Source organism: Procambarus clarkii, chromosome 89 (genome assembly GCF_040958095.1).
Source record: "Procambarus clarkii isolate CNS0578487 chromosome 89, FALCON_Pclarkii_2.0, whole genome shotgun sequence".
Classification (NCBI taxonomy): domain Eukaryota; kingdom Metazoa; phylum Arthropoda; class Malacostraca; order Decapoda; family Cambaridae; genus Procambarus; species Procambarus clarkii.
Window position 1 is genome coordinate 11,566,458 of NC_091238.1, and position 25,573 is coordinate 11,592,030.

The 25,573-nt window shown below is 40.9% G+C and overlaps 2 long non-coding RNA genes and 12 other non-coding genes across 15 annotated transcripts in view; 8 read left to right on the forward strand and 6 right to left on the reverse strand.

Annotated features, from left to right (window-relative positions):
- Nucleotides 1–6,172, forward strand: part of LOC123773387 (uncharacterized) — a 24,549-nt gene extending 18,377 nt beyond the window's left edge. For both annotated transcript variants that reach the window (XR_006774796.2, XR_011225755.1), the window contains exons 2-3: nucleotides 3,450–3,564; nucleotides 4,014–6,172. This is a non-coding gene — a long non-coding RNA (uncharacterized lncRNA). The remainder of the gene's footprint in view (nucleotides 1–3,449; nucleotides 3,565–4,013) is intronic.
- On the reverse strand, nucleotides 4,506–4,577 carry TRNAT-CGU (transfer RNA threonine (anticodon CGU)). The gene has a single exon. It is a non-coding gene; the product is annotated as a tRNA-Thr (tRNA).
- A 73-nt stretch (nucleotides 6,173–6,245) lies between the features above and the next one.
- TRNAT-UGU (transfer RNA threonine (anticodon UGU)) lies at nucleotides 6,246–6,317 on the reverse strand. Its single transcript has one exon. It is a non-coding gene; the product is annotated as a tRNA-Thr (tRNA).
- Nucleotides 6,318–6,833: 516 nt separating this feature from the next.
- On the forward strand, nucleotides 6,834–6,917 carry TRNAL-UAA (transfer RNA leucine (anticodon UAA)). Its single transcript has one exon. It is a non-coding gene; the product is annotated as a tRNA-Leu (tRNA).
- Nucleotides 6,918–9,503: 2,586 nt separating this feature from the next.
- TRNAT-CGU (transfer RNA threonine (anticodon CGU)) lies at nucleotides 9,504–9,575 on the forward strand. The gene has a single exon. It is a non-coding gene; the product is annotated as a tRNA-Thr (tRNA).
- A 1,391-nt stretch (nucleotides 9,576–10,966) lies between these two features.
- Nucleotides 10,967–11,038, reverse strand: TRNAT-UGU (transfer RNA threonine (anticodon UGU)). The gene has a single exon. It is a non-coding gene; the product is annotated as a tRNA-Thr (tRNA).
- A 1,477-nt stretch (nucleotides 11,039–12,515) lies between these two features.
- On the forward strand, nucleotides 12,516–12,587 carry TRNAT-UGU (transfer RNA threonine (anticodon UGU)). The gene has a single exon. It is a non-coding gene; the product is annotated as a tRNA-Thr (tRNA).
- Nucleotides 12,588–13,991: 1,404 nt separating this feature from the next.
- On the forward strand, nucleotides 13,992–14,063 carry TRNAT-UGU (transfer RNA threonine (anticodon UGU)). Its single transcript has one exon. It is a non-coding gene; the product is annotated as a tRNA-Thr (tRNA).
- A 1,483-nt stretch (nucleotides 14,064–15,546) lies between these two features.
- TRNAT-UGU (transfer RNA threonine (anticodon UGU)) lies at nucleotides 15,547–15,618 on the forward strand. Its single transcript has one exon. It is a non-coding gene; the product is annotated as a tRNA-Thr (tRNA).
- Nucleotides 15,619–17,067: 1,449 nt separating this feature from the next.
- TRNAT-UGU (transfer RNA threonine (anticodon UGU)) lies at nucleotides 17,068–17,139 on the forward strand. Its single transcript has one exon. It is a non-coding gene; the product is annotated as a tRNA-Thr (tRNA).
- A 1,758-nt stretch (nucleotides 17,140–18,897) lies between these two features.
- TRNAT-UGU (transfer RNA threonine (anticodon UGU)) lies at nucleotides 18,898–18,969 on the reverse strand. The gene has a single exon. It is a non-coding gene; the product is annotated as a tRNA-Thr (tRNA).
- Nucleotides 18,970–20,517: 1,548 nt separating this feature from the next.
- TRNAT-CGU (transfer RNA threonine (anticodon CGU)) lies at nucleotides 20,518–20,589 on the reverse strand. Its single transcript has one exon. It is a non-coding gene; the product is annotated as a tRNA-Thr (tRNA).
- Nucleotides 20,590–22,010: 1,421 nt separating this feature from the next.
- TRNAT-UGU (transfer RNA threonine (anticodon UGU)) lies at nucleotides 22,011–22,082 on the forward strand. Its single transcript has one exon. It is a non-coding gene; the product is annotated as a tRNA-Thr (tRNA).
- Nucleotides 22,083–25,020: 2,938 nt separating this feature from the next.
- LOC138359161 (uncharacterized) overlaps nucleotides 25,021–25,573 on the reverse strand; it is a 42,946-nt gene continuing 42,393 nt past the window's right edge. The window contains exon 4 of the long non-coding RNA XR_011225812.1: nucleotides 25,021–25,558. This is a non-coding gene — a long non-coding RNA (uncharacterized lncRNA). The remainder of the gene's footprint in view (nucleotides 25,559–25,573) is intronic.

Genomic DNA, 25,573 nt, shown 5'->3' on the forward strand with positions numbered 1-25,573 from the left:
TGGAGAGGGTCCTGGCTCACTGCGGGAGGATTCTGGCTCTCTGGGGGAGGGTCTTGGCGCACTAGGGAGGGGTCCTGGCGCACGGGAAAGGGTCCTGGCTCACTGGAGAGGATCCTGGCAGACTGGGGAGGGTCGTGGAGACACTGTGGTAGGGTCCTGGCTCACTGGGGAAGGGTCCTGACTCGCTGGGGAGGGTCCCGGCTCACTGGGGAGGGTCCCGGCTCACTGGGGAGGGTCCCGGCTCACTGGGGAGGCTCCTAACTCACTGGGGTAGGGTCCTGACTCACTGGGGAGGCTCCTGACTCACTGGGGTAGGGTCCTGACTCACTGGGGTAGGGTCCCGGCTCACTGGGGTAGGGTCCTGGCTCACTGGGGAAGGGTCCTGACTCGCTGGGGAGGGTCCCGTCTCACTGGGGAGGGTCCCGGCTCACTGGGGAGGGTCCCGGCTCACTGGGGAGGCTCCTGACTCACTGGGGTAGGGTCCTGACTCACTGGGGTAGGGTCCTGGATCACTGGGGAGGGTCCCGGCTCACTGGGGAGGGTTCTGGCTTACTGGGGAGGGTCCTGGCTTACTGGGGAGGGTCCTGGCTTACTGGGGAGAGTCCTGGCTCACTGGGGAGAGTCCTGGCTCACTGGGGAGGGTCCTGGCTTACTGGGGAGGGTCGAAGCTCACTGGAGAGGGTCCTGAATAAACCTTCCGAGAGGTGTCAGACTTTTCCTGTATCAGCTGTTGTGGAGGAAAATATGTAATTATTATAATATTATTTACGTTTTGTGGGTTTGCTACTACGATCGTCTGGATTATACTTATAAAGTAACTTGCAAAGCAAAACTATGATTTTTTTTCCAGATTTAATGCAATAGTTTGTAGAAATAGCCTAAGCTACTCTATCCCTTTGAGATGTATTTCTTTCTTATCTCAATAAACATACTTGAACTTGAATAGTTTGTTATTGGTAATTATTTTAAGACTTAACTGTACAATAATATTTGTTGTATTTTAATTCTAATGCATGATTGCTGTTTGCATTTTTGGATTTAATATTAGGGTGAGAGTTTTGACCTGTCAGAAAGTTGATCAGTGCGACGAGGAACACCTTCAAAGTACTTTGTTAAGTTGTTTCAACGTTATGCCTCGTCAGGTAGACCTTACACCTCGTTAAGGAGGTGTAAGGTTACCGCAAATGTTTTAAGTCTGTTTTTTTATCAGAATCTTTTCAGAGTGAAAAGTCCTTTCCCATGAAATACCACCATGACAGAAAACGGACACCTCAGCGTGCGAAGGAAGGCCATTGTGATTGGCCATCACCCGCGACCACTAGCCAATCACCCTCGGGCTCTCAGAGCTCTGGATGCCTCTGGAAGAGCCACAAAGGAAGTGACGCCCAGAGCCTTGACTGGGAACCAATATTTCGTCACGCCTGCCCTCACGACGAGGTTGTGAAAGGTTTCTTGTAAGGAAATAGGTAAGATGGCCTATTGTCGGGTGCTTTGCTGCGACCTCAAGTGTCATACCAAGAAGATGGATGAAACAAGGACGATACTACCAGCTATGTCGAGAAAATCTACATGTCACTAGTGTCTAACGCCAGGAGGCTACTGCTGCGTGAATCATCAGTTACTTCAGCACGAGCAGCGTGAGTCTTCACCGTGTCAAATGAGTAGCAAAATGGGGTAGGTAGGCAGTTGATGAGTCTCCCAAGTCCATTTGGTTGTGACCCGAATGCGCTGACCACTGGGCATGGGGCATGTACGAACCCATTCGGGTGCTGTGCGTATAGAAACATAAGAACGTCGTCGTCTCTTCAATTTCTAGTGTGTGGTTTGGTCAACATAAAAATCACTGTGACTGCAGAAGACCTATTGGCCGATACGAGGCAGCTCTTATTTATATCCACCCAAACTCATTCATATATATATATATATATATATATATATATATATATATATATATATATATATATATATATATATATATGTCTAACCTACGCTTGAAACAATCAAGAGACCCTACTTCTATTACGTTACGCGGTAATTGGTTCCACAAATCAAGACCCCTGTAACCGAACAAGTATTTACCCAGGTCTCAACCAACTCAAACATGCACCAAGGGCGGGCATGAAGGCTTACACAAACACGCCGGACCGGGTGAGGGTATATGGGCACCTCCGGGCACGCCGAGTGGGGCAGTGAGGCAATATGAGATGAGCATAATTTGCATACAACACTGAGACACCGAGCTGGCCCTCACGGCGTGCTGGTGCTGTTAGTCTTTCAGGGTCGGGGGCTGGGAACTGGGTCGTGAGGTGAGGGGGGGGGGGTAGATCAGGACTGCGTGTGGGGGTAGGAGGGAGGAGCCGGTATAAGGGGGAAGGTTAAACCTTCATTCTCATCTTTAAGGCCAGATTCGAACGTCAGAATAGTTAAAATATAATGCAACAGGCTGAACAACGTTAGCAGGTGGGGCATAAAGTACTAGACCTCACTTTCCCGTTATGAATGTTAGTACTAATAAGTGCGCACACGTACACCCACACCAGACCTGCTCCTTGAAGCCCACATCAAAAGGATAACATCAGCGGCGTATGCAAGGCTGGCGAACATAAGAACTGCCTTCAGAAACTTGTTTAAGGAATCATTCAGAATCTTGTATACTTCATGTCAGACCAATACTGGAAAATGTGGCTCCAGCATGGAGTCCACATCTAGTCAAACACAAAACTAAGTTAGAAAAGATTTAGAGGTGTGCCACCAGGCTAGTCCCCGAGCTGAGAGAAATGAGCTATGAGGAAAAATTACTGGAACTGAACCTAATGACACTGGGAAACAGAAGTTAGGGGAGACATGATCACTACCTACAAAATTGTCAGAGGAATTACCTGGTTGATACCTGGTTGATGGGGTTCTGGGAGTTCTTCTACTCCCCAAGCCCGGCCCGAGGCCAGACTTGACTTGAATTGACAGGGTAGATAAACTATTTAACACGGGTGGTACGCGAACAAGGGGACACAGGTGGAAACTGAGTACCCAGATGAGAAATCAGCACCCTGAGCCTGCCCAAAAGTAGGTTCAGGAATCTGTACACCAGTTGAGAGGCGGGACCAAAGAGCCAGAGCTCAACCCCTCAAGCACAACTAGACGAGTACACACACACTCGGATATGTATCCATATATTTACGGGAACACGCACGTACACCTCTTTAAACACAAATACCTGTATATATATATATATATATATATATATATATATATATATATATATATATATATATATATATATATATATATATATATAAAAGTTTTCAGTTGCATATTGTCCTGGGGACCATTCAGGCTTGTTCGCATATATATATATATATATATATATATATATATATATATATATATATATATATATATATATATATATATATATATATACACACACACATATATACATTATTCAACAGTACCACCTAGAGCACCTGACAATGCTGCACGACATCCTTCTCCAGCTGTTACTGCCAGTGTCACCGGACTGCCAGACGCTGAAGCATTACATTACGTCAACGTGTCCCATGAAAGGTATATGGTTAAGTTATCTCACCCCCTACCACCCACACTGAAGCACTAATTTTCAACAACTCCCATCACTTACAAATTACTTTTGTAGCTAGCAATACAAAACATTACAAAAGACTATTGTTAAAAAGACTATACAAAAGAGCACTGGGAAAAAGTCTAGAATTTCAGGTTGTATTTAGACTCTTACGTCTAATATTTAAAATTGTATTATTGATTTAATTATTCTTTGCCAATACACACGTTATGTCTCTAATTGTCAGCAATATATTTGTTAATTTGTCGTGAAACAAAGCTTCAGAAACACCTACATAACTCACTGTAAAACGGTCGATGACCTTAAATGAAACTTTGTCTTATCTCTCCTGTTATAAGTTATAATATAAAAACCTATTATAATATAATCTGTTTGTTATAACACATAGACGTTACTAACTCTCGGATACCTACAGTTACTGCTAGGTGAAGAAAACCTTGCCCAACCGTCCTTGCCTCGACCGGGAATCGAACCAGGGATCCCATTATAAGACAAGGAATTAAATTACTACACCGCTGCTGCTGCTGCTGCTGCAGGATGTCACTGCGATTGTTCTCTGAACTAACAATTACTGTTCTCTGAACTGTTTTTATCTTGTATTGATTAACCTATATTAATGGTCTTAGCATTTTCATTACAGTCCAAAAATAAAGTTATTACGTATTATGTTATCATGATGACTTTTTATTATGTAAATAAATATGCTTATATTTTAAGCTAAAATTAAGGACTTGCTGCTGTACGTGTTAGTAAAAACATAAATTGTTTAAAAACAGCGCGTCATGTCTCAAAACACTCGCTGGGTAAACACATTGTTGTTTGTGTGAGCTGTAATGAGCACACACACACAGGCCAGGTGAGCCACCACGGTGGAGGAGGAGCGTGTGTGCGCCATTAAACACTTGTGTGCCCCCTGTGAGGTTTGAACTCACGACCCCTGGTTTACGAGACCAGTGCTCTACCACTGAGCTAAGGAGGCAGCTGTGTACTACCTACTCTAACTTATCTAATCGTTATAGAGCTTTGTTACTAAGAACTTTTAACTGTTCTTTCAAGTTGTTGCATTTTTATACGTTTGTGTGTCCATGTGAAAACGATACTTTATTATTATAACCAACAACGGATGGAAGGACATTACGTTGAACTTTACTATAAAAAAAAATCATTGGTTCTAAAGGGGTTACAAGTTGTTATTATTTGTAATTTGTAATTATTATTATTTGTAATTTGCAATTATTCATTATAAATTATTATTATTATATTTTAAATTTATAAGGATGTGAATAAAAATATTTAAACTATTGCATGCTGCAGCAGTTATTGAAGAAAATCGTAAAATTTAGTTGATGAAATGTGTATTAGACATTAGAATAAACACATTAATCTGTATAATTAATATAAGCTATTTTTTTTATTAACACATTTAGGTACATCAGCATTTGTGCAGCTACCCTAGAATATATGGAGGCTAGTACAGCGTGTCAAAAAAATAGCTAGTTAGCTTGCACTAGCAAACTTTGGGTGCATTATGAGGATATCATAAAAAACACAAGTGTGTGAATAAAGTAATTGCAAAGCTCCAGGTACCTTATGCCAACTGATCTGAAAGGTCTAATAACTGGGCATTCGGTGATGTAGTGCGGGAGATCATGCCGCAATTCCTGCTCACAGAGTTTGCACTTTGAGTGCTCAGGATTGGGAGATCCGTCACCTGTAGCCACCTGTCACAGGTAACGGTAACCCAACCTGATCCTTGCAACCACTGTGTCGCACAGTCTGGTCCACGTTTTGTGCTGCCCATAAATATAGGTTTCAGATCTGAACAAGTCATAGCTTTTTATACTGATGCTTTCAGGTCACCGCATATCTCACTTCCGAATCCCCATGCAGATGTGCAAGTTTAGTGTAGTAATTATAGACTATTGTGGTCCAGTTCTTCTTGAACTAATTATACTATAAATGACAGCTAACATTTACATTAATATATGTACCTAAATGACAGCTAACATTTACATTAATATATGTACCTAGCTTATCCAATTGTAACTTGCTTAGCAAGACGAATTTTAGGGTTCAGTTCCTCAGCCCTATATATATACTGTACATAATGGGCTTCAACAACACGACCCAATTATAAATTCTCACTCTGTTAGGCCTTCTTGAGAAAGGTGTTGTTAGTTTGACAAACTAAACATACTCGATTTATGTTAAATTATGTAACTATATTTCAACTGGAGTTCAATTCATGAGCCCGTCATGTGCCTCTACAACTGTGTATAATGAATGAACCAAATAATATTTAATTCAGATAATCAATGCTGTAACTTGCTTAGCCAAATGAATTTTGGAGTTCAGTTCTTGAAGTCATATATGTAGCTCTATAACATTTTCCGTTATATACCCCTCACAGGATGAACATGGGGGTTCAAAATAAATGAAGTGAACTAAACTTCCGTTCAAATATAATATACATTATATAGAGATTAGTTAACATTTGCTCAAATAAGATGGGGTAAAACTCTTATTGTGTGGAATAAACAAACATTTGGTACGTAAAATGAATCTTTCACTACATATATATCTTTGTAATGCATATAAACATACAATAAACAGTTAATAAGACATGAAAAATTTAAAAAAACAACTCTGCCCCCTGAGAGATTTGAACTCTCGACCCCTGGTTTACAAGACCAGTGCTCTGCCCCTGAGCTAAGGAGGCGGCTGGGTGGCACGTCGCCAACTCACTTTATGTGTTCAATCACTATTTTATATACATTCTATTAATTATAATACTTTATTACAATCACTATCATCGTGTATTTTATAGATCTTCATTCAGGTAAATATATGATCGGCTAAGAACCATTCTCTGTAAATATTCGCTTTATGGACATTCGGTATTCTAATAAGCTCAGCTTTTTTTATGTGTAGTTATAAAGATGTTTTCATCATAAAGGTTCTAAACATAGGTTGCATTTCCGTCTTTCTTGTGATATATAAATAGTCAACGTTCATTAACGTATCTCAATGATAATAACGTTTCTCTTTGGGGGCTCGACACCTCCCCATCATGGTTGCACATTTTTAGAATCCACAACATGGGTTAATCACACTGCTGGTTGAGTCCGCCTCCAATACGGCGCAGAACTGTTATTCTATATAGTGTTACAATTACCCCAATTCACTTTACATTAAGAAAAACAGAACAATACAACACGGCCGGCGCCCTCATACCGTCAGGTTGGCCGAGTGGTCTAAGGCGCCAGACTTAAGTTCTGGTACTCGAAAGAGTGCGTGGGTTCGAACCCCACACCTGACACACTCGCGGTAATTTTAACCTCTGAGTAGCAAGTGTGTGTTGAAGGTGTGTCCTCCAAGCGACATCATGTTCCCAACAACTCAACGGAAGTTGTTTTAGATTCAGCTACTCGGAACAAAAGTTCCAAGTAGCAGAGGCTATGGCGAGCCCGTGGTGGAGTTACCTGGCACAGGAGCGGGGTTGTGACTGTCAACGGAAGTGTAGGAACCTCTTTATGTACAGACAAATATTGAGGTTCTTCATCCGCCTCTGTTGGTCCTCAATGAAACATTTTTAAATGTTTAACAGAGATGAGAGATGGGGCCCACTGGATGGGTGTTGGGTTTCACGACCAAAGATCACACAGTCACTCCACAAAATCGACCACTTACGTGTTATTCATACCCGTGCCACCTCTTGGATGATTTAATCTTCATCAATCAATCAAACGGTGCTGGGTACATGGGTCCCACTGGATGGGTATCTACACATTTACACAAAACAATTACCCTAATAAATGTAATTTTAAGAAATACTGCTCAGGCGAGGCTAGCAGCCTCGCCCGAGTTTCCTGAGTTTTGAGCAGTCTGTGTTTCCGGGAGTGAAGACAGAGATGTTCAAGTTTTGGAAAAAACTTGAACATCACTAGAAATACTGAGTACAGTGTGGGGGTTGTGTCAGCGGGAGAGTTGTTCGCCTCGCTTACAACATGCATATATGTGTGTTTGGAAGCTAAGTTAAATTTGCTCTCATTTGTCGGGGAGCTGGCTAGAGTTTGTCGGGTTCTTCACATGTATTTAAGCAGACGAGTTCGACGCTACAAAACACCCAAGTGTGTACATCCAGGAGAGAACGAAACTAGTGTATAATACCCTCCACCATGTTTCACATCCTGATAGTAGAGCCAGGCAACCAGGTACCAACCAAGCCTGCGTCCACCGGCGTCGTCACCAATAGTTTCATTGGAGGGGTACCACGGCATCTATATGGCTAGCAGAAACTTTATCTTAAATAAAAAATGAACCATTAAGATCTAGACTACCAGCTATACAACACACAGCATGCGCGTCTCATAGAGAAGGTAATTTTGGGATACTTTGCCAATGATTTTGCGGAACACAGAAGTCTATGTTGACGCCCATAGTAAGGGGAAAAGCCTTCGACTCCGTCCCGCCCCTCCCAGGGTTCTCCCGCCGTGACGGATTATCGATCAGCTGAGGTACAGCGGCAGCAGCTGTACTCTTTATTTATTTATTTATATTCAAGAAGGTACTTTGGGTTTATGAGGGTACATAGTATTTATGTTTTTATATTCTTACAAAGCACTAACACGTATAGCGTTTCGGGCAGGTCCTTAATCTAAAAGATAATTTTAAGTCGGTAATTTATAGCAAAATTAGAAGAATATTAATATGTACATTGTAGTAAAATTTGAGGATTATCAACAGGTACATTGTAGCATAATTTGAGGACTATTAATAGATACATTGTAGCAATATTTGCGTTCAACATAACTGTATTAACTCTTGTATATATCTCAAAAAAAAACTAAGATATAAGTTGATAGCAGTGATTACAATGGTGAAGTTACATGTCTTAGGCACACATATTGGGGGGAGTGGGAAGCACAATATACAGTGCGAGTTTGAAGACACTCGCACAGTACCAGCAACAACAACAACAACGGCAGAAGCATCTGCAAGAGAAAACGCACAATGTGATGATGCGACAAGAGGGAACGATACGCCAGCTGGCCGTCAACCACTACTGCACACCCTGCCCCACCCCCTACACCCTCTGCTCCCAGCACCTCCTCATAAACAGAGGCCAGAGTCCATTCCACGCACCCGTCAAACCCCCAGCTGTTTATGAATGAAAAACGGTTTACACACGACTCAATTTATTTATTTATTTATTTATGCATATACAAGAAGGTACATTGGGAATGTGAGGATACATAATATGGTAATTACAATCTTGTAAAGCCACTAGTACGCGCAGCGTTTCGGGGAGAAACGCTGCTGAAAATGAGACGCTTGATGACGCAACCCGTCCTCACACTAGGCTGTTTAAAGCAGAGGCCGTCCTCCCCCAGCCCGCCCTTGCATACAAAGGTCCAAGCTCGTTAATCCAGCCGCCAAACACCCTGTTTATGAATGAAAAACGGTTTACACACGACTAACAACTGATGACGTACGAACACTTCCGGAACAAGGCTCCACTAACGAATTTTGTTCGAACCACAACGCTGTAAATGCTTCACCCACGTACTACAAACAAAAATAATCGCCAACAGAACCTAAACACCTCACCTAACTTACGCCTAACTATACATATAATTGTTATGTATAATAATATTAATTTATATATGAGAACAAATCAATTTTTAAAACACAGTATGTTAAAATTGATGAATGCGTCTGGCAGGTAAATTATTACCGTAGCGTTCACATTTATCTATGTAATTACAGTTAATTTCCGTTATTGAGAAGTGACCACGTGAGTCTGCACGTGGTGAACAAGCCGTTTGCACTGAAGGATAATGCTGTGAAAAGTAGCCCTTATAAATACGATGTTTTGGTTTGGCTACACCCTGTGTAGATATCTGTCTCCTTAGCTCAGTGGTAGAGCACTGGTCTCGTAAACCAGGGGTCGTGAGTTCAAACCTCACAGGGGGCACACAAGTGTTTAATGGCCCACGCTCCTCCTCCACCGTGGTGTCTGCACCTCTCACACACTGTAAACACGTGTTCTGTTTACACGTGTCACGTTGTTTACATTTACGTGTAAACAGAGCATGTTCTGAAGCGGATGCAATAATTTACTTGTCTCAAGATCTTTATGGAAAAGTTGCTATTTTTATTGATGTTGCTACTGTGATCACGCAATCAGTACCGTATTTTAGGTCATTATTACTTATTACATAGTGGTAAAACATATATAGTCTTGTAAAACTGAGAGAAAAACTAACGCTAATTCAGTACTACAGGTGATCTTTACTACAGAGCTTGCAACCATATACTTTTTACAATGATAATGTGTCCCTCACTGCAGTTGCACACTCTCTTGTTATTGTGAAGCAAGTTACATTAAAGCTTCACGCACGTCATGGGAGAACTAACTGATATTGAGAACACAAAGTGGAATGAACAAAATTCGTTGTAAAACACCTTCTTCACTGGTTTACATATCTTGAGCTATAGTAATAAATTACAACTGTATAAGCTTAAACATTACTAACCATTTCTAACCACGTTTTCACCTGGGTGAGATAGAAATGATTGGGCACTTTTCCTTTCACTAATGCCTCTGTTCACCTAGTAGAGATACCTGGGAATTAGGCAACTTTTTTATTGTCCCCCCCCCCCCCCCCCCCGAAGGCGGCTAGTTTATTGTGCACCCTATACTCATCCTGTGAGCGGTAAATTGTACTACAACCCATCCTCTTGTTTAGATAGTAGTTTTTGTAATGTTGTGCACCATAGTACAAAGATTGACGTTCTAGGCAATTACTACAACTTTGTACTATTCAATTTATTGAGTCTGAAAAAATTAAGCTAAAAACAAACTTAAATATTCGTAGGCCTAGTATAGCACACATATGTACTATATAAGGCCTCAGATATCGTGTATTAGGCCTAAGAAGGTTAGGGTTAGTTTAGTTTCTCTTTACAACATAAGTAGAAAATAGTTTTCCGGTTTGTCCAACTCAATAGTTCCGAGTTCTACTTTCTAATTGCGTTGTACGTCGGTATATGTACTATGGCCCTCATCGTTACTATAAGTACTACCAAAACAGGAGGATAGGCTGTGTTGGGCACATGGTTGGCACAATCTAGACAAAATGTGGGTTCGTATCCTAGCCGGGGAGGATTTACTGGGCGTCAATCCTTAACTGTAGCCTCTGTTTACCCAACAGTACAATTGGTACCTGATTGTTAAACGATTTGGCGGGTCGTATTCCGGGGGAATATATGTTTAAGGACTTAAAAAAAAAATCTGTCCCTCCTTAGATTTTCGATTGTGCGCCGATAAAGATCCTGATTATACACCGGGACCCTAAACACGTATGCCCCCTGTGAGAATCGAACTCACGACCCCTGGTTTACAAGACCAGTGCTCTGCCCCTGAGCTAAGGAGGCAGTTATATATATATCTATACATATGAGCTAAGGAGGCGGTTATATTATATATATAACATGTCGCACTCTTTAATTTACTACCCCATTAAATAATCCATGTATGTCATTCATCCATGTCCCCTACCAGTTAACCATTAGAGGATATAATCAGGTGCTAACACAGAAAAATTTGTCTTTGAGAATGTGAGGCGAGACCTTACGAAACGCATTACGAGGCGTCAGACCAAAATCATAAGTAAAAAGGAACTTTGGAGAGTTAATTTTTAATCTTCCTGCTTCAGTGAAGAAAAACCTTAGGAATATCAAGAAGATTCGTGCCAGAATCATAAATCTTAAACTTTGTCTTTTTCAACAAAATTATATACATTATATATATATATATATATATATATATATATATATATATATATATATATATATATATATATTGGTAGCAGTCTTTCTTGTAAACATATGTTGTTGAATATGACAGAAAGGGTAAGATTAATGATTTTAACATAAATCTCAATATTTCTTACGTTTTTCTTCACTGTCGGGGGTAATTGAAATATTACCTCTCCAAAGCTCATTTTCTCATTTTTTTTTTATTTATGGTCTAACGCCTAAAAGCGTTTCGCAAGGGCTTCTTACATTTTCAAACACAGGTTTACACGTATCATAAATCATGCTTATATTCGTTTTGGATGAGGTGATATGACAAATATTTTTGGGTAAGGTGACAGAACACAACTCAATGGGTATAAATTGGATATTTTAAATTGGATAAATTGTAGTGGGTAGAATTCTACCCACGTCAAGACCCTGAACCAACATAGAAGCAGCAAGAAAAAATATGGGTCAATAGGCCTTCTGTAGTTACTTTCATTCTTATGTTTTCATATCCAATTTACACCCATTGATTCGTGTTCTGTCACCTTACCCAAAAACATTTGTGTCATATCACCTCAGCCAAAATGAATATAAGCATGATACATGATATGTGTAAACCTGTCTTTGAAAATGTAAGAAGCCCTTGCGAAACGTTTTTAGGCGTCAGACCATAAATAAAAAATGAGAAAACGAACTTTGGAGAGTTAATATTTCAATTACCCCAACAGTAAAGAAAAACTTAAGAAATATTTAGAAGATTCGTGTTAGAATCATTAATCTTACCTTTTCGGTCATATTCAACAACATATTATATATATATATATATATATATATATATATATATATATATATATATATATATATATATATATATATATATATATATATATATTATATATATATATATATATTTCAATTACCCCCGATACACTGCTATACTATACAATGCTATAAATACACACTGCTTCTATTATTATAAATAAAGCTCGCCAATTGGTCATTTAGGGAACTTTCTTTTAGAAGAGTGCTGCCAACGGCTCCTATACCAATACATTGTCCAGCAGGAAAATACTATAGGATTGTGTAAATATCCTCTCTAACTATAACTGCCTCCTTAGCTCAGGGGCAGAGCACTGGTCTTGTAAACCAGGGGTCGTGAGTTCGATTCTCACAGGGGGCATACATGTTTAATGACTGAAATACGTGATGTATAGTTTACATTAGAATCATTAGAATTATCAGTGTTCAAGAGTTACAATCATTAGAATTATCAGTGTTCAAGAGCAAGACTGGGCTAAGAGCGCTTGTCATCGCTGGTCATAAAGATTACTAAAGATAAAACCGATTATTTACGAGAGTATATCGCGCGCCAAACAATCCAGGACTTCTTGTCTTGTCTTCGATTGGCACAATTTAGTTGTCATTGTCTCGTAAATATTATGTAACGGTTCCCAAAGTATGCACTAATGCAACTTTTTTTTTTATAGAAACGAAAACTTTCTTCCCTGAGATTTGAGATAATTTCATCACTTATGGCTTGCTATTAATTTGTCTATGACATAACATCTATAACACTGTTTTCTTTCATGGTAGTGAAGAACCTTGTATGAACTTTTGTGAAGTGTTTTCAGAATACTTTTATAAGTATAGATGAATATAAAAAAAGACCCAATTAATGTGCAGCGCATGTTGTTGTTGTTGTTTTAGATTTAGCTACTCGGAATGAAGTGTCCATATAGCACGGGCTATGGTGAGCCCGTAGAAAGATGCAGCGGACATAGTGGATAGTGTCTCGCGGACTTCTAGGGCTCTGGAACATGATCTGGAACATGATATTCCGGTCCTGGAACCTAGGAAAGATTTCAGTACATTTTACGCGATGTATGTGAGTACATTTTGGGTTAAACCGCCCTGGCATGGACCCCTCCTTACCTTGAGGTGCTTCCGGGGCTTAGTGTCCCCGCGGCCCGGTTGTCGACCAGACCTGGTTGCCGACCAGGCCCTCACCTATATATAAAACATAAAATTAATTTCTGAGATATACAAATGTATGAAGACCCAAAACTAAGAGGATTAAACCACTCGGAATTTAAAGGCTACGGGAATTGAATCTCACCACACTTGAAGACAAATGAGTTGAGGAGATATGATAATGACATACAAGATTTTCATGGAAATTTATAAAGCTGATAAGGAGAACATACACAGTGAAATGCTGGTTTGAACTTCAAAGGAACACAGAAAGAAAAATCGAGTCCCAAATGAGTCTCAGAAATATTAGCCAGAACTTTGGTATGTAACAGTAGCAAGCGTATAGAATGGACTATAAGAAGAGACAATAAAATGTAAAATAAATAATTTCAAGCTTAAATATAAAAAAAACAAATAAACACGAGGGTCTGAAGCCACTGATTTGAACTACCGAAAACTTCTTAGGAGGAACTCAAACAATAACACTCGACCCTACAAGTACATTTAAGGAAGTGCTTTTGAGTGTGTCTTGCCCGACACCACCATGATATAACAAGCCGTGTCTAGAAGGGAATCGCCTTAAAATATTGTGAATATGAAATACTGAATATCTGCCTCCTTAGCTCAGGGGCAGAGCACTGGTCTTGTAAACCAGGGGTCGTGAGTTCGATTCTCACAGGGGGCATACGTGTTTAATAACTGAAATAAGTAATGTATAGTTTACTATGCCAAAATCTCCGACTCTTATTAATAACATAATTACTGTTAGTAATTACTGTACATAGTTACTACATAATTAACAGATACTGTAACATCTTAAACGTGATGTTTGGTGGATTACCAGGAAAGCACTAGCATTCAATATATGAATTTAGGCAACAATGTTTTCTTGGAGCCATAATGTTATTGCCGTTCTCAGCACCACAACACCCTAACCACCACCTCGCTGCTATGAGGCTACAAGATGACCTAGACAAACTGAATGAATGGTCCAACAAATGGCTACTAAAGTTCAACCCGAGTAAATGTCAGGTAATGAAACTAGACGGTGGAAACAGGAGGCAGGTGAAGTCCTTCATGAAACGGAGGACGGAGAGAAAGATCTAGGACTTGATATCACACCAATCCTGTCCCCTGAAGCCACATCAAGAACATCCTACATCTACATCATACATGAAGCTCTACATCTGCGGCGTATGCGAGGCTGGCTAACATCAGAACCTTCAGGTCCCTGAACTGCCTTCAGGGACCTGTGTAAGGAATCATTCAGAACCTTGTATACCACATATGTAAGACCAATCCTGGAGTATGGGGCCGCATATGTGTGTGTGTGTGTGTGTGTGTGTGTGTGTGTGTGTGTGTGTGTGTGTGTGTGTGTGTGTGTGTGTGTGTGTGTGTGTGTGTGTGTGTACTCACCTAATTGTGCTTGCGGGGGTTGAGCTTTGGCTCTTTGGTCCCGCCTCTCAACTGGAGACACACACACACACACACAACTGTGTGTGTGTGAAAAAAGGTAAACAATAAATTAGTTAGTAACAGTTGATTGACTGACAGTTGCGAGGCGGGCCGAAAGAGCAGAGCTCAACCTCCGCAAGCACAACTAGGTGAACACACACTTATGACTGTGTACTTACCTAGTTGTGCTTGCGGGGATTGAGCTTTGGCTCTTTGGTCCTGACTCCTAACTGTCAATCAACTGATGTACAGGTTCCTGAGCCTACTGGGCTCTATCATATCTACACTTTAAACTATGTATGGATTCAGCCTCCATCCACCACATCACTGCCTAATGCATTCCATTTGTCAACTATTCTGACACTGAAAAAATTCTTTCTAATGTGTTTAGGGCACTCAATTTCCACCTGTGTCCCCTAGTGCGTGTGCCCCTTGCGTTAAATAGTCTGTCTTTATCTACCCTATCAATTCCCTTGAGAATCTTTTATGTGGTGATCATGTCCCCCCCCCCCAACTCTTCTGTCTTCCAGTGACTATGTGTACTCACAACTAGGTGAGTACACTAGAGCCTAGAGTACCTAAAGCCCAGTAGGCTAAAAAAAAATAGTAACAGTTGATTGACAGTTGAGAGGCGGGCCGAAAGAGCAGAGCTCAACCCCCACAAGTACAACTAGGTGAATACACACACTCACACACAGTCGTAACTCATAACTGCCTCCTTAGCTCAGGGGCAGAGCACTGGTCTTGTAAACCAGGGGTCGTGAGTTCGATTCTCACAGGGGGCACACGTGTTTAATAACCGAAATACGTGATTCATTGTTTACAAACATTATACTAGGAAGTGATGTGGTGTGGTGGAGGCTGACTCAGCATACACAGTTTCAAATGTAGATATGATAGAGCCCAGTATCTTGAGGTTATCTTGAGATGATTTCGGGGCTTTTTAGTGTCCCCGCGGCCCGGTCCTCGACCAGGCCTCCACCCCCAGGAAGCAGCCCGTGACAGCTGACTAACACCCAGGTACCTATTTTACTGCTAGGTAACAGGGGCATAGGGTGAAAGAAACTCTGCCCATTGTTTCTCGCCGGCGCCTGGGATCGAGTAGGCTCAGGAACCTGTACACCAGTTGATTGACAGTTGAGAGGCGGGACCAAAGAGCCAGAGCTCAACCCCCGCAAGCACAACTAGGTGAGTACACACAGTATATAGACATATATACAGTATATAGTCTACTCTATCAATTCCTTTGAGAATCTTGCATGTGGTGATACACATAAGGATCAGAAGGATTTGCCGGCTGCGCCCGGGTCTCTTCTCTCCCGACCCCCTCTTTCCGCCCTCGTTCAACTCCTTTCCCCTCTTCCCCATTGCCCTTCCCCCCCCCTCATCCTCACCCCTCTTCCCTCCCTCTCCACCCACTCATAACATTTACTATTGCACAACAAATGAGGGAACAACCAATATTTCAGACCGGACTTCAAGGACATCACATAGTGGTGGGAGTTCTATAAATGCCCAGATAATCATAAGAGCATTTCACTTGATCTGACCCCACACTAGCTGATAACGCTCCAGTACCCAACATGATTCATCGTGGAAAGTTGGATCTCGATAACTTTAGGTACAATCTTTCTGTCCTCGACTATAGGAACCGAAACCAATATTAAATCTTAACCTTCCACCCCCCCCAAAAAAAAATATATATATTATCTAACCTTACCTAAGGTAACACAGCGTAATCTAACGATATATACGATTTTTACAATAAGAAAACTGTCTTCGTAGACAAGTTTGAGTACAATCTGGCCATATACCCAGGGCATATATCCGCATTTCCCAGTAGTCACTGATAGGTAGGCACGAATTTATTTATATATTTATTTATATACAAGAAGATACATTGGGTTTGTGAGAATACATAGCATAGTACAGTATTTACAATCTTGTAAAGCCACTAGTACGCGCAGCGTTTCGAGCAGGTCCTTAATCTAACAGATAATTTTAAGTAGGTAAATTCTATCAGAATTCTATCAGAATTCATTAATTACATTTCTACATTGCTCAAACACTGGCCCAAGTTGTATGTTTTAAATCCATTCAAAAGCTTCAAATACAATCAGAATGTATTCATAATATCATGGTAAATTTTTTATCCTCGCCCGCCACGTCATTTTATTTTTTTTTACATGTGTACAGCAACAGATGTACCATGAGCCACACCTGCTCTGACATCTGCCTCCTTAGCTCAGGGGCAGAGCACTGGTCTTGTAAACCAGGGGTCGTGAGTTCGATTCTCACAGGGGGCACACAACTCTTTATAGCATAAGCATTAATTTAAAAGCAGACAAGCAAATCAAACGCGTATTCTTGAGCTTCATTAACAGCTTGAGCAATAACATCCTAACTCCTAGTTAGGATGTTATTGTTAACATCCTAGTTAACATCCTAACTCCTTCCTTCCAAATGATAACAACCAGCGTAATACACTCACGAAGCCTATAATCTTTGCACGACACATTTAGTCCTCAAAATACATCTCCGGCTATCCATCTCCACAGCTCGGATTCTTGATGCGTCTGTTCGTGCTATACCGGTGTCTGCCGTCCGTGCATGCGCGTCTACGTTTTCAATTCTCTCAATCGGGGATCCTGGGTTCGATTCCCGGGCGGGTCAGTTATGGTTGGGCAAGTCTTTTTTCACCTAATGCCTTTGTTCATCTAGCAGTAAATAGGGCTGAATTAGGCCTCTGTAGTCGGGTTGAATTCTGGAGAAGATCAGTAGTTCAACTGCATGTGTGTATATATATGTATTTGTGTATGTATGTATGTAATTATGAGTGTATATATGTATGTGTGTATATGTGTAAGCTGATGAGAACTGCATTTCACATTTGTAATCGCACATTAATCACATTCTATGGTTGTGTATTTAATAATCAACTGAACTATATGTACGAGAACACATCTCGAACCCCTGATCATATAGGATAGACGTAAATGTATAAATTTTATTTTATAGGATATATATGTAAGTGTATATATATTATAGGATAGATGTAAATGTATGTATGCTGGTTAGCATTGTTAAAACACTACAATCGCCTTCTGTGGCCGAGTGCTCAATAACTCATAACACACAACTCCTTTTGTCCATGATGGACAGAAGAAAATTCATATATGCTGGTTAGCATTAGACAGCCACATCTGTGGTAGAAAATAACCTAACAGAAAAAATCCCATCCCTTCCAAGTGCTATATAATCATGTTAGTAAGTAGTGATTTTCCCTTTATTGGAGGCTATCCACGCCTGTGTACCAGGCGCCAGATTCACAAAGCACTTACGCAACCACTTACGAACCTATACATCTTTTCTCAATCTTTCGCGGCTTTGTTTACAATTATTAAACAGTTAATGAGCTCCGAAGCACCAGGAGGCTGTTTATAACAATAACAACAGTTGATTGGCAAGTTTTCATGCTTGTAAACTGTTTAATAAATGTAACCAAAGCCGTCAAAGATTGAGGAAAGATAAGTTCGTAAGTACTTGCGTAACTGTTTCGTGTATCTGGGCCCATATTCTTGGGTGGTTTAATCTTAATCAATCACTTTTCACTGACAAACACATTATCTTCTGTACTTGCCGTCTCAGTGCAAATATCGGCCCCAAAAGCCTCTTTCATTTTACATCTTTCCTTGCCCGAAGGTGGCAGCAATTTGTATGAAAAGGAACTGTTTTGACTGGCTATAACAATTGACGAGCGCGGGACACCTCTAGGAGCCAGGTGACGCTGCTGTGGAAAAGTATTTGTGAGGTACTGATGCTTTGACGAATTTTCAGCTCTCAACCAATCATAATTAAACTTAATATCATCACCCCTCGTTATTGTCTCTCACATATCATGCAACATAACATCAGAGTCCCGCTGAGAACCATTTTTTTTCCAGTAAAAATTATATATTTCAATGTAAAATTTTAATTATCTGAAAATGTGATTTATTCTGTTTATCTATCTGATCTAGCGATAACAAAACAGCATATGGGACACATGTGCACCCCATATTTTATGCCCCCTGTGAGAATCGAACTCACGACCCCTGGTTTACAAGACCAGTGCTCTGCCCCTGAGCTAAGGAGGCGGATAGTGTATGGTGAAAAGGTTCATGAATTACCATCCCATACATACCAAGTGACGACCCTCTGAATTTAACTTGCCGTATGAGGCAAGAGGCGCTTACCTGTATCTGATAGCGAGGTAGATACCTAGAACCTTGCAGGAGGCCAGCGTGGCGTGTTCCACTTGTTCAAATATCAGCTTGCGTCAATTTCATTAGGCGTCGGGTTCCTTAAGCCCTAATCCAGCCTTTGGCTAATGTCGCGTCCGAGGTGTGACAAGACAATTGCAGGCTCTCTGGGGGTTGACGTCACCAGATAATGAGCTACGATGATTGGCCAATAAAATGAGCAACACGCCATGCCACCTGCCGGCAGTTTCCTGAAACTTGGCACGTAATTAATAGTGCGATTCACTAAACACCAGTGGGTGACATTTGTGGTGTTCAGACATGTTCATATGTACTAACTTCGAGTCCCAATACATGCTGCATTGATGACTTCGTCCCAAGAGTTGGTAATTTGTAAAACGGCTAACTTTTTCAAAACTCTCTTAACCGTGCCTCAAGTCTACAGTTGTCAGGGGGACGTGTGCCATATATTGCCAGTTAAGGGAAATCAATTAAGTTCTAAATTTGTTTTCTCTACAGCGCAAGCGAGATACATAATAATCTACACGTGGAAAATATTAGAGGGACTGGTTCCAAATCTGAACACGGAGATTACATCACATGAAACCAGTAAGCATGGCAGGATGTGCAAAATTGTCCCATTGAAAAACAGAGATGTAATAGGTACACTGAGGGAGAGCTATCAACATCAAGGGCCCAAGACTTTTCAACACTCTTAATCCTGTTTAATCCTCTTAATCCAATCTTAATCTTAATTATTTAATAATAAACAACTACACATAAGGGACAAAACTGGCCGGCCTCTCACAGTGTTCAAGAGAGAACTCGACCAACATCTCGAAAGAACTCCTGATCAACCAGGCTTTGATTCACACGTCAAGCTTTGAGCAGCCGCGTCCAACAGCCTGGTTGACCAGACGATCAACCGGGAATTTTCAGCTCTCAACTTCATCCGCCTATTGGCCTGGTCGGCCTGGAGGCCTGGTCGAAGACCAAGCCGCGGGGCAGTTGATACCCGTAACCTCCAGAAGGCATATTTAACCTTACACCTCAGTTTGATAGCTGTTCGTATAGTTTAAAAATCTACCAGCATACACTTCACTGCAAATATTAAAATGGATGCGGGTCAAGTCAAACCCATCACAGAATGTCAGACAATGACTCAAGACGCGCCCTAACGTCCCGAGACCCACCCACCAGTCCTTAGCCAAGTACCTATAAACAAAATCAATACCCTTAGCAACCTACAAACTCCGAGGAGAGACACGGAGAGCGCGGTTATATCACACCTGCGACGGCATGCATCGCAGTATATCACTTATCACGTATTTATTGCCGTATAACACCTAAATCTAACACCTGTTCTGAGTGCATCGCAGCATTACCCTCTGTCGGGAATGCTTCCAACCACTGACATTATGTATCTAAACCTAAACACTTGTGTGCCCCCTGTGAGGTTTGAACTCACGACCCCTGGTTTACGAGACCAGTGCTCTACCACTGAGCTAAGGAGGCAGATGGGAACTGTTGTCTTGTATGTATATCTCTCCGTACAGCTCTACTGTACTATCCTACATGCAGGTGTTACGTCATTAATAATTACTTTTTCGCTCACTGCTAGGAATTGATAAGAGATTCTATACACACAAACAAAGGATAGAGCTCAATAGGCTCAGGAGCCTGTGCATGAGTTCAGTGACAGTTAAGAGGCGGGACCAAAGAGCCGAAGCTTAATTCTCGCAAGCACAATTAGGAGAGTTCTCTCTCTCTCTCACACACACACACAGTTCGGGCGCTGGTGGCTGAGTGGACAGCACGCTGGATACGTAGTCCTGTATAATGGTCCGGGGTTCGATTCCCGGCGCCGGCGAAAACAGATGGGCAGAGTTTCTTTCACCCTGATGCCCCTGTTACCTAACAGTAAATAGGTACCTGGGAGTTAGACAGCTGTTACGGGCTTCTTCCTGGGGGGAATGTGTGTGGGGAAAAGAGGAAAAAAAAGTTACCTAGTAGTTAGTAACAGTTGATTGCCAGTTGAGAGGCGGGCCAAAAGAGCAGAGCTCAACCCCTGCAAGCACAACTAGGTAAATACACACACACACACACGCGCGCGGAGTTCCCATCCGCCTCCTTACCTATAAAAGGCTGTTACAAAAGTTGTAGCAACAGGCAGGAGTAAACGGTAATGTTCTCCAGTGGCTAAGGGAGTATCTAAGCAACAGGAAACAGCGAGTAACGGTGAGGAGGGAGACATCAGTCACCAGCGGAGTCCCACAGGGCTCTGTTCTTGGACCCATCCTGTTTCTAATATATGTAAATGATCTTCCGGACAGTATAGACTCATTTCTTTCAATATTTGCTGACGATGCACAAATTATGAGAAGAATCAAGACAGATGAAGATAGACAGAGATTACAGGACGACCTGGACAAACTGGAAGAATGGTCTAGAAAATGGCTGCTAAAGTTCAACTCAGGAAAGTGTAAGGTAATGAAATTAGGCGAAGGGAGCAGGAGGCTGAACACAAGGTACCATCTGGGAGGTGAAATCCTGCAAGGGTCAAATAGAAAGAAAGATTTGGGGGTTGATATCACACCGAACCTGTCCCCAGAGGCCCACATCGAAAGGATATCATGAGCAGCATATGCTAGATTGGCCAACATAAGAACTGCCTTTAGAAACTTGTGTAAGGAATCGTTCAGGATCTTGTATACCACGTACGTCAGACCAATCCAGGAGTATGCAGCTCAAGCCTGGAGTCCATACCTAGTTAAACACAAGACATCTTAGAAAAGATTCAGAGGCATGCCACCAGACTAGTCCCGGAACTGAGAGGTATGATCGAGCATTACAAGCCAAGAGGCAGGGACAGAGTCAAACCTAAACTTACCCTCATTTTATCAGTATTGAATCAAATTGTTTGCAAAGCTATAGGAGCCTCCTTAGCTCAGGGGCAGAGCACTGGTCTTGTAAACCAGGGGTCGTGAGTTCGATTCTCACAGGGGGCAGGTAAACCACCACAGGGACATGAAAAAAAATGCTCTGTGTTTTATTCAGGAAGGATTCCTGATACACTGTGGGTGATTCAATATTCTAAATTCATAAATGTGCGCTTACATCAATACAAATTCAAAGCTGGTAATTTATACAATAGTTGCAAACTTAGGTAACAAAATTTCAAATATATTTTTTCACCGACACAAGAAAAACTTTACATTAATAGCGTAGCAGTGATTATAATTATACATTATATACCCGTATACTAAAAAAAAAATTTATGACACGACACAGCTCATCCTCCTGTTTTGATAGTACTTATAGGAAGGATGAGGACCATAGTACATATACTGACATACATCACATTTAGAAAGTAGAAATCGGTACTATTGAATTTGGACAAACCGGAAAATGATTTTCTACTTAATGTTGCAAAGACAGATCAAACTAGCCTAACCTACCCTTCCTAGGCCTAATATACGCTATCTGAAACCTAATATAATACATGTGTGTGCTATACTAGGCCTAGGAAATATTTAAGTTAGTTTTTTAGTTTCATTTTTTCGAACTATAAAGTGAATAGTACACACTTCTATTATCTAATTGTTTAATACGTCAATATTTGTACTATGGTGTACATAGTTACAAAAAGTTTGATCTCAACAGGAGGATGAGTTGTAGGATAAGTCAAGAAAATAGCTTTATTTCGTTTTCTTATAATATTATCTAATATAGTAGATATGTGTGATTGTTGAGGCTACGAACAAGATATACAAATATATACGTATTGACTTGCATGATAGGTTGCTTAATTATCTCTACACGACCAACATCTTCAATTTATCTACTATCCTCATCTACTATCATCACACTAAGTCGACGGTTTATGTCCGCGGTCCTCTGGTTAAAGTCATAAATAGTAGAGAATTTATATGGCGAATTTTCATGGCTAAATTCAATTTTAAATCTTTATTCATGTTTGTACATATAATCGTGTTAATTTGCTCAAAATTACAGCATTTTATTTACCTAAAAGAAAGTCATTATATTGGCATAACATGTAATTATAATTTGTATACTAACTCACAATAATAATTCAATGTTTCAGGGTTCAAGCAGGCAATGTATATACATACTAAGTTCATATCGACGTTCCCCCCTAAAGTTGAACTACTGACCCTTCCCAGAACGTGGCCCCATAACAGACTAACTCCAGACTACCTATTTACTGGTAGGTGAATAGGCGCATTAGGTGAAAGGAAGCGCGCCCAATTATTTATGTCCCGCCCGAGAGTTGAACCCGGAATCAAATATCGTTAGAAGAGAACGAACCCGACTGTACCACCGGGACATTATCACATAGATTTAGATTTTGAATGGCATGTATGCAATCAAGGATCAATGTTGCGTGGTTGTACATGTTGCAAACGTGTTCTGGATATTGCCTCTTCAATGCGAGGTTTTAAGGAGATATAACTGTCGCCAAACGCTATCTTGAGGTTATCTTGATATGATTTCGGGGCTTAGCGTCTCCGCGGCCCGGTCCTCAACCAGGCCTCCTTTTTGTTACATGTTCCCATGAAGCAGTCCGTAGCAGCTGTCTAACTCCCAGGTACCTATTTCCTGTTAAATGAACAGGCCCATCAGGGTGAAAGAAACCCTGCCCATTTGTTTCCGCCTCCGCCGGGGATCGAACCGGGAACCTTAGGACTACGGGGCGTTGCCATGCTCACAAGACCAATCTATCATCCTGATTTGATAGTACTTTTTTGTAACTATTGGGTCGAAAGTACCCTGTAGTATTGGAGCTCCAGAAAACCACTTTTTGTACTATAATTTTGTCACGAAAAATAAAGCTAAATACCAAACATGATATTCCTAAGCCAAGTATAGCACATATATGTACTATATTAGGCCTAAGATAGCGTATATTGGGCCTAGGATTGTTAGAAGAGATTAGATTAGCTTAGGCCAAGTATTGTTGTTCCTAATCTACGGTTTCCGGTTTTTCCAAATTCAATAATACAAGTTTACTTTCCGGTGGTCCATCACGACATACTGTCACTTTCCACCACATTAGTTACTATAAAATAAATTTAAATTATAAATAAATCACCTGTATCTACACTTTCATTTTAGAAGGCTAGGGTGAGTATAAAACAAACAAACTATAAAACAAAGACAAATTAAACAAACACAACACGACGACACTTTCCAGAGACAAAATGAATGATCATTCAACCTTCACCTCAACATAAATGCCGATCATAAATCTTGCTTAGATGTTGCGAATCCTAAATAGCCTGTAATCATGCAGAAATTATTGCACAATAATTTCAGCCATTTCGAATAATTGTGAACCAATTTTCAGCGGTATGCCAATTTAACGTATTAGATGACACGCATCTCTGAATTCGACCACAATCCCAATATAATTATAACGTTCGCTAACGAACCAATTTTGCAAAATTAAGAACAACGTAACTGGTGCGAGAGTACAATTCATCACACTTGAGCTACCAGGATTCATCTAGCATTTACTCATCCATTTATGAAACCTGTACATCTTTCCACAATAATGTAGGCTTTGTTTATATTTATCATATAGTTTACGAGCTTCGAAACTTCACAACCAAATGTTAATATTATTGTTATAATCAAGCTCGTGGTGCTTCGGAACTCTTAAGACTGTTTCATAAATGTAAGGCCGTCATCATTAATGAAGGATGTATAGGTTTCGTAAGTGGTTGTTTTATGAATTCTGGTCCCGAACCTGACCAAAACGCATAGGTCCTCCTCCCCCCATAATACAAGGGGGGATTACAGAGCTCTCCTAGTCCAATAGTCTCTTAATGGTGGCCATTTCCAAATCTCCAAAATGGGAGGACACCCGCTACATGTATAAGTAATATATGTGCATATATACCAGCCCATCCTCCTGTTTCGGTAGTACTTATAGTAACGATGAGGATCATAGTATATATACCGACGTCCAACGAAATTAAGACGTAGAAATCTGAACTATTGAGTTGCACAAACCGAAAAACTATTTTTTGCTTGTGTTGCTTTGACAAACTAAACTAACCTATCCTAACCTCCCGTCTACCCTTCTACAGGTAGAAGGGTGGGTGGGACCAAAGAGCCAGAGCTCAACCCCCGCAAGCACAACTAGGTGAGTACATCACTGGCTATTAAAAATAAAGGGCGCCGCGCACGAAGTCGTACCCAACGCCATCAATTACGAAAGCATTGTAATCGTAATTTCATACCTTTCTACGTTGGCGCATCTTCGGCTTGAGTGATGATACAGATCTAGTCCACACACTTTGTTAGTGATTACTTCAGACTTGTCTGGGCGCCATACAATCACCCTTGCCGTGGCCGCTACAGTAGCACACGGCTCCTGTACTTTATGACAGTGGGTGAGGCTTGTTCTGTGGGCCGGGAGTCAGGTCTACTGTCATAGCCGCTATCACCAACCTCGCAGCTGTCCAATATTAAA